Raw genomic sequence first — 9,629 nt, forward strand, 5'->3', positions numbered from 1 at the left:
ACAATGAACCGTTACAGAAGCATCAGCTGTGGACGGCTTTGACTCATCAGTGAGCTTTAATTACATGAAGAGGTGGATCAATCGAGTTTCACAAGCACAGACAGATGATTAGAGGGATTACTGAAAGTCGATGTGACACGGATCAAATTCACAACAGCACACACTGTTCTCCTGAACTTCCTTCTTTTTCCATACAAATGACTATATAATGCCAAAACCTTGACCTTTGACCCTGAGACAAACTACAAACCTGTTGCATTCTTGGAGGCATCACATTACTGAGCACAGCAATGCTTCTCAAATATGACAGAATGAGAGATTTCACTGGAACAAGAGTAATTTAGAGTAATTCAGTGGAATGAACAGATTTTGCTTGGTTTTAAAAGCATTATGATCATTATAGGTTGTATCATTTCCATTGGGCTAAAAAGCACTAAAAAGCATCTTTATACCATATAAGTGCTGTTTGCTAAGAAAAGCATCACATTTAGTTTTGCTCAAATTTAGAGTTATTTGCATATATATATAGGGGTCAGTCTTTTTTTTTTTTTTTATAAATTACAAACTTTTCAGCAGTAACGCATTGAATTAAAATATATACACACACAACCAGAGTCAGTTTTATACTTTTATTCAGCAAAGTGAGAGTACATTTTTTTTTTTAATAGAATCAAATATTGGGGGTCAGTTTTATTTTATTATTTATTTAAAAAAAAAATATATATATATTTTTTTTACAACTTTTTTCTGGCAATAAGGCATTACATTGATCAAAAGTGACAGTAAAAACATTTATAATGTTACAAAAGATTTATATTTCAAAGAAATGCCATTCCTTTGAACTTTCTATTCATCTGGGAATCCTGAAAAATAAAATGTATCACAGTTTCTATGAAACTATTGGTCAGCACAACTGTTTTCAACATTGATAATAATCAGAAATATTTCTCGAGCAGCAAATCAGCATCACTTCTGTCTCGTCTGATTACAGTTAAACTCTCTCTGTTTGTCTAGCTGTGTTTACAGTCGCCTCTCATGGGTAAGTTAGTGCCGTTCGCACAGAAATGAAACCTAAAAACCCAAATCTCTCTGATTGGTGATTCCTCACACCGTGGTGAAGCAGCTGATGGGTTATTAGCACACCTCAGGCTCGCGTCATGGGGTTTTTCTCGCATGGCCAGGATTTAATTGCGGAGCTGTTTCAAGTAAAGAAAGCTGTCTTTTGTCCAATTTGTAGTGTTTTATGCACAGATCAGAAGTAAACAGAGCGTCTCGGAGGATTACAAGGTTGTATCCGAGGAAAGTCAATACAAGTCCCTGAATGATGATTAGAGCAGGAGAGAGAGAAAGAGAGAGAGAAATAAGAATGGGAAGGTAGAAAGAAGTCCTGCAGTAAAGCATAAAGACGCTTGTGTTCAGTAATCATGTGAAACGTGAGCTCTGTGTGAAAACCTGTTAGGCTGGACTCAAGATCACTGACGAATGTTTGCACGAAGCTTCCTCTTCTATTAGTGCCCATTTCATTCTGAATAACTCTACTGGTAAGAATCTGTTCGTCACACACAGTTGTCGTCTGACTTCAGCTCTCCTCCTTTAATTAAGTCTCGTAACTCGCTCAGATTCCTCCAGAGATGCGGCTGTAATCTCGGCGCATCTCTCAGGGCCGTTGTGTTTAGACGGCTGATGCTATTGTGCTCCCTGGATGTCAGGAGGTCCACGGCAGCGCCTGCATGAAAGCAATCTCATTCAGCGCTGGAGTGGATTCTGATTGGCTGTGGTTGATCCCGACACCTGAGCGGCGCACAAGAGCCGGCTCTCCTGATTAGCGCCATGCGATCCGTCCCTCAAGAGCGCCTCTGCCGCTAACAGAGCTGTTAGAGAAAGCATTTGAACTTATGAGGCCGGGGAGGCTGTGTTTTGTTGGCGGAGATGAATCCGAGCGCTCTAAGAACGAAGTTCAATGAAAGCAATTCGCAGCAATGAAACATCTCTCTGTGCTTGAAAAGGCCACGACTCCTGCTGAGGCCGAGAAATCGCTTTTAACCCACAACGCTCTGGAAACGCTCCCTGCTCCCAATTTCTGTGGGTAATTCATCTCTGTCGCCGGCACCGCGAGCGACAACGTTCCCATGGCGATTCACAGAGGATTCCTCGATTGTCCTTAAACAATTATTTGAACAGAAACAATGAGAGTAAAAGCTTCACTCCCTGCTCTGATGCTGTGTGGTTCAGTACAATGAGCCAAATGAACTAAATATGGCAAACAAATGAATATAATGGCACTATACACTACTAATCAGTGTTTGACAGAATCAGTGTGTGACAGTAGTGTAATGTGACAAAACACTACAAATCTCTCTCTCAAGTAATGTTGAGAAAGCAAATTCATTTTAGTGAATTGTTTGGTTTGGATATATCATTACATGCTTTACATATCATTACATTACTGGGTCGTAATATTGTTTTTTTTAAAGAAATTAATACTTTTATTAATCAAGAATGCATTACATTGATCAAAAGTGACAGTAAAGACATATATAATGTTACAAAAGATTTATATATATTTTTTTTTAATGCAGTTCTTTTAAACGTTCTGTTCATCTGTAAATCCTGAAAAATAAATGCATCACGGTTTCCACAGAAATATTCGGCAGCACAACTGTTTTCAACATTGATAATAAGATTGTTTTTTTTAAAGAAATTAATACTTTTATTAATCAAGGATGCATTACATTGATCAAAAGTGACAGTAAAGACATATATAATGTTACAAAAGATTTATATATATTTTTTTTTAATGCAGTTCTTTTAAACGTTCTGTTCATCTGTAAATCCTGAAAAATAAATGCATCACGGTTTCCACAGAAATATTCGGCAGCACAACTGTTTTCAACATTGATAATAATCAGAAATGTTTCTTGAGCAGCAAATCAGCATATTATACTGATTTCTGAAGATCATGTGACACTGAAGACTGGAGGAATGATGCTGAAAATACAGCTGCACATCACAGAAATAAATTACATTTTATAATATATTCACATAGAAAAGAGCTATTTTACATTGTAATAATATTTCATTATTTTTAATTAAATGCAGCCTTGGCAAGCAGAAGAGACTTATTTCCAAAACATTAAACAGTCTTTTTGACCCAGACATGCAAATATGCATTGAGTTGAACTACAGTTTCTTCAGCATTAGATCTACAGCACAGAAGAGTTCAGGAAGCAGCCACAGAACCGCTGGAGTTCAGCCGCAACGCTTTTATATAACCTTCATTCCCTGCATCTGATCCAGTTCAGCAACAGAAAGACTGCGGCGTTCCTGAGCTCCAGCTGAGAGCGGCTTTGCAATCCTCTGAGCACTTCAGGATAATCCTTTTCTCTTTCTTTATTGAAAAACATGTTTTGTTTGAAAATAATATCAAAGAAAATGCCTTTTCAGTTCAAGTCTCTGAGGAAAACCAAATGAGCCGAATGAAATCATGCAAAAGTCACATGACCGGAATATACACTCTTAAAAATAAAGGTGCTTCAGAAGGTTCTTCAAGCGATGCCATAGAAGAACCATGTTTGGTTCCACAAAGAACCATTCAGTCAAAGCTTCTTTAAAGAACCATCTCTTTCTTACCTTTTTATAATCTCAAGAACCTTATTTCGCCAGAAAGAAGCTTTTGTGAAACAGAAAGGTTCTTCAGATGTTAAAGGTTCTTTATGGAACCATTTAGACAAAAAGGTTCTTCTATGGCATCATGAAGCACCTTTATTTTTAAGAGTATATGAGGACTGCCAAAGATGAATTAAATATGTTAACACTGCTAAATATATTTATCACAGCTAAAACAGTTGCCTAATGTGACACTGTTACCGCTTCATTCAGTTCTGAGTGATTTCTAAAAACTGACAAGAATAAAAACACACTCATATAAAGGAAAATCCAGAAATGAGACTTTATTTCTGAGTTGTTTCTCCTAAACAGATAATAAGACCGAAAATAAAGAAATCGCCTGCTTCTCAGATGTTTCTCCTCTAGAGTTTCCACAGATCTCAAACTTGGAAAGTGTGCAATCAAAATTCAGAGATCTCAATATGAACTTTAACTATGAGACATTTCTCATCAAATGATCTGAACTGATCCACATTCATTTTATAGCTCTAAACTCTTATTGAATGACTCATTTGGGTCTGTTTTATTTCTCAAACTGCACCACTTCTTAAAAAAATTTTTTTTATTCGTATTCAGAAACAAATTAAACATAATATTAAGAGGGTTATTATATTTAACTAAAACTGAAACCTTAAAAAAGATTTTCGTTATCCAATAATGACAATGACAAAAACTCACAAAAAATTATTTGAACTAAAATGAAAATGAAAATAGAGAATAGAAAAATACCAATATATATATATATATATATATATATATTACTAAATCTCACAACAAAATGATAAAAAATGTAACTAAAGTAAAAATTAAAAAAGGAAAATATAAAAATGAAAACTAATTCAAAATATTAATAAAAACTATATCTTAATGACACTGACACACGGCTGAAATGAAAAATCACAAGATACCAAACCATATAAAATTAATTTGTTAATTGAAATAAAATAAGCATTAACTGAAATAAAATAAAATATATAAAAACACCTTAAACTTATTTTAAGGCAGCTGCCAAAGCAACATTTCTCATTTTGATTTCGTTTAACTTAATATAGTAAAATAACTAAAATAAAAATTTTAACTATATAGACAACTGCTAAAAATGATAAAAACATACAAAAAAATTACTAAAACTTTAAAATCTAAATGAAAAACATAAAAATATGAATTAAAAACTACACTAAAATAACACTGAATCTTAATCACAAAACTGCCCAAAATCACGAGATTCATTATGATTAATTATTCGATTCTTCTGAATTTGCCCAATAAAGTGTTAAAAACAGAAATGCACTTCATGTGAGTATTAGCAGATACTGTAACTGTAAAAGAGCCTGTTTTTTTCAAAACAAAGCACACAAAGCACAAACGCGGATCCATACAGCAGGTGTCAATCACAATCAAGTATTCCAGAGAGTCAGCTAATGCATCTATTCATGCATTTTATTGAAATCTGAACAATTATCCTGTTGTTTGTGTTGTTTATTAGACATCTGCACACGCACCTAAAGCCTCTCGCCAACACCAAAGTGCTCCATATGCAACACGGATCCGAAATCAACGCTTGACAAACACCATGAAAAGTCAAATGTGCTTTGTAGAGTAAACAAAATGTTTCTGGCCTGTTTGCTCGGCATCATGATCTGAAGCAAAACAAATCAATGTGCATCAGTTGAACAATTATTATCACTCTTTTAAGTTAGAAAGACTTTAACCCTATAAAGTCTACTGGCTGCACACATTTCTAAAGCCTCAAATGATCAAACTTTGCTGTTAAACCTGTCGCACACAATCTACTGCACACCTTCTGTCGTCTGATTGAGAGTTTAGAGTTTTTTTATCCAGTTAAAGCTCTTTTAGTGTAATTGTACAAACGTCCAGCTTCAGCTGGAGCTTCACGTGTCTTCCTGCTGTCAAATCTTGACTGATTTTGATCAAGTAAAGGTCAGAATAACTGCAGTAATATCTCCAGATGAACACTCACTGGACTGAAGCAGCTCAGCTTTACTTGATTCTCCATCAATCATGTTTTAGAGTCTCAAATCTGATCCTCAGGATCTTTTGAGGAGCGTTTGTTTCCAGAAGCTTTACTTTCACTGTTCCTCAGCGGAGGAATGATCTTCACAAGCCTCCAGAACATCTCACGTTTATTTCTTCATCTCTCAATCAGCATTGGATTGCATTGCATTATATGTTTGGATCATTTCAATCTCATTTTACTAAGACATAATATTGGAGATATAGAGCGACGACTGATATTCATAACATTTTATGTCAGTATCTGCTGTACTGTTATAAAGATCTCACTGATTTACATTACAAGCTTCAGAATTTCATCATATCAAATATCAGCATCTGCAGCAAATTGCATATTTATGCTCAGTTTGAGTCTGTGAATAAAATGTGGCTGTTTTTTTCCCCTCCATATTCTCACTATATCAGACTATATGAGCCATAAAAGCCTGATGGATCAAATATGATACTCAATAAAAACACATTCACACTTTTTATTTTTTTCAGAAGGTCCAATAAACTGACTATTCTGACTATTGCTTCATACGTCAAGCTTTACAAGGATAAAAATTCTCTGTGGTGACACATTCTTCCCTAAAAACCGAAAATAAGAGCAAAATCAGGATGGTTGTGGATGTTTCTGTGACAGATGGTGCTGCGCAGAGACACAGGCTGGTTTATGAGTGACACAGCGCTAAATCTGCAGGACAAAACAGCTAGATAACTCCTTCTGAGAAACAAAAATGTATGCATTTTTAATGCAACAATATAAAATAGAGTTTCACGGCTGGCAAAATATATTTACAGTACTATTTTCTCAATTCACAAGTTCACTTCAGACCCTGCGTGCAGCCTAAAATACACATAAAAGCCACAAACCACATTCATTTTCTCCTGCAGTTCAAAGCCAAAAGCTATAAACTTCTCCAAAACACAATGAAAGCTTGGGAATGAACGGCTCACGTGATCTATCACGGTCTGAATTCATTCTACGTGTTAACAGTTGATCATAAGTGACCGTTTCTTCCTACCTGGAGCCTGTTGAAGCACCATATCGGGCAGATCCTGCAGGTGGATGAAGAGAACGAGTCCTCCGATCCCAAACAGCAGCAGAAACCAGAAAGAGCAGGCCGGCTTACAGAAGGACACCCGCAACCTCCTGCGGCCACGAAGAATATCCACCATCTTACAATCCATGAAGAGAGAACGAAAGACACACCTGCTGAAAGAGAGAGAAGCACAGATCGTGAACACATTCTCCTTTACATACAGCCTGTTTGATAGTACAATGAATGGTTGGAAAAACAAAATGATGATGTTTTTGCATTTACATACTGTATATGCATTTGGCTAATGCCTTTATCTAAAGCGTGCATTCCATGGGAATCGAACCCATGACCTTGGCGTTACACGCGCCATGCTTTACTTTTAAGCTATAGGAATGATGCAAAAAATATTATTCAGTTAATATTATTAGTGAACTTCAGAGAAAAAAATAACTATCTACAAACGTGCATTACAAATTTTAACCCTGTAAATGTGAAATAACACTCAGAAAAAAAAAATAAGATTTTGAAATGGAACAGTTTATTGGACCTTTTAGACAAAATCTAATCCATCATTCTTTTATGTCTCATTCAGTCTGATATAGTGAGGATATAGAGGGGAAAAAAAGAGTGACTCAAACTAAGTTAAAAAAAAGATATTTCTAATTTGCAAATCAATTAGCTAATTCTGATGCTTGTAATGTAAATCAGTGAGATCTTTATAACAGTACAGCAGATACTGACATAAAATGATCTAAATATCAGTCGTCACTCTATATCTCCAATAATTGAAATGATGCAAACAATGCAATGCAATCCAATGATGATTGAGACTGCGATTTTTAAAAATCAACACGACTACCTGATGCATTTCACATCACCGAGAGGTGCATGAGTATAATTTCACATCGTGTTCCTCAGAGTGTAAAAAAAAACGTGTGTCGGCATCAAATTAGCCCATAACGCCTCTACGCTCGTGTTTACCGAAGAGGCTTCAGCGGCCCGTCAGCATAATCACAAACTCATATAGACTCAACGGCCCATTAGCTCAGTGCTGGACGAGAGACTGACAGGCAGAAGCGGGGTGAGACTATTTATTTACCTGATCTCAGAGCAGACAGTAATCAGGTGAAAGGCTGCAGATGTAGAGACGTGTTCGAGTGGGATTGATTCATATGTTCTGTCCTACTTCTGCTTATAGTTACTAAGGGGAAAACAAGGTTGGGTGCATTATTGATGTACTAACACAAAAACACAGATATGAATCCGTATTATTTCTAGAGAATACTGTGCATAGTATGCACGCTACTAGTTCACACTTCACACAATAATATACCCCACAGTGCATTGCATTTGACTAACATCTCTCTAATTGACTCGTTAGGTGATCAGACTGCCAAAAGTTCCACACAATTGAATAAAAATGACAAATAACTACTTGTTTGTTATGATAACTGGATTCCACCCACTGAAATAAACAAGCAACTTAATGAGGTCATTTGACGACAACATTGCACACTACGGTTTGACTGACAAATCATTGCATACTGCATTAATGCTTTACATGCAAATTCCTTTTTAAATTAGTAGGAAAGATAGAGTAAATACTTTGCAATATGCAAGTACTTCTGTATGTTGGTAGAGTGAAAAATGCATATAATTCATTTGAATGCATTCATAAATTTCCAAATATTATATTGTGCAGGAAATTCAATTCAAAACGGAGTAATAACGGGCAGATGTTAAAATGGTGTTCACTGCGAGCACGTCGCTCTCTTTGCGTTAAGCAGGAATTTTATTACCCTGCTGCGGAATGTATAATTATAGCAGGTTTTCTGAAATAATTAATATTCCGGAGCAGAATGAGGCTCGTTAGTGTGTGAGTCTCATTAGGGAACCTGTCACAGCATGAGACACAGTTTACCAGAGAAACAAGATGACAAGGAAACAGGAGGAACAACCAGGATGGAAAACAACACGTGAAGAGAGAGAGAGAAAACATAATAAAGAAATCTATCACACAAAATGCATTTTAATACACTGCAAAAACCGTTCAGGATCTTTACCATGCAATGGAAACCCATTACAGCTATGAAATAAAACATAAAATAGATAAGAGCGAATTTCCATCTCACAATTCGGACTGTGTTTCTCACGATTCACAATCGTGACTTTTTGTCTTACAATTTTTACTTTTTTTTCCCTCAAAATTTTGAGTTTATATTTAATTTAGAATTTATATATCACAATTTTGAGTTTATATTTAATTTAGAATTTATATATCGCAATTTAGAGTTTATATTTAATTTAGAGTTTATATCTCACAATTTTGAGTTTAAATTTAATTTAGAGTTTATATATCACAAGTTTGAGTTTACATTTCATTTAGAGTTTATATATCGCAATTTTGAGTTTATATTTAATTTAGAGTTTATATATCGCAAGTTTGAGTTTATATTTCATTTAGAGTTGAAGCTAGTTCAGATATTTTCATTTAATTTAAGTTGAAGCACTAAAATTACTAACTAAAAGCAAAATAATAAAAGTAAAACTAACTGAAATAAGTAAGTAAATAAATAAATAAATGGCAAAAGCACATATGAAAATTACGAATTATGTAACTAAAATTTAAATGAAAACAAAGAATAAAATTAACGGCTAATTCAAAATATTAATAAGAACTATAATAGTATACAGAACTATAGTATAGTGTAGTATAGTACAGTACAGTGTAGTATAGTATAGTATAGTGTAGTGTAGTGTAGTGTAGAATAGTACAGTACAGTGTAGTATAGTATAGTATAGTGTAGTATAGTACAGTACAGTGTAGTATAGTGTAGTGTAGTGTAGTGTAGTGTAGTATAGTACAGTACAGTGTAGTATAGTATAGTATAGTATAGTGTAGTG

The 9,629-nt window shown here is 34.9% G+C and overlaps 1 long non-coding RNA gene across 1 annotated transcript in view; it reads right to left on the bottom strand.

The window, feature by feature from the left end:
- Nucleotides 1–1,021: 1,021 nt before the first annotated feature.
- Nucleotides 1,022–9,629, bottom strand: part of LOC107570973 (uncharacterized) — a 20,596-nt gene continuing 11,988 nt past the window's right edge. Inside the window, exons 3-4 of the long non-coding RNA XR_001607117.1 lie at nucleotides 4,101–4,112; nucleotides 1,022–1,032 (exon numbers count right to left, since the gene is read on the bottom strand). This is a non-coding gene — a long non-coding RNA (uncharacterized lncRNA). The remainder of the gene's footprint in view (nucleotides 1,033–4,100; nucleotides 4,113–9,629) is intronic.

Source organism: Sinocyclocheilus grahami, unplaced genomic scaffold, assembly GCF_001515645.1.
Source record: "Sinocyclocheilus grahami isolate Dianchi unplaced genomic scaffold, SAMN03320097.WGS_v1.1 scaffold1528.1, whole genome shotgun sequence".
Taxonomy (NCBI): domain Eukaryota; kingdom Metazoa; phylum Chordata; class Actinopteri; order Cypriniformes; family Cyprinidae; genus Sinocyclocheilus; species Sinocyclocheilus grahami.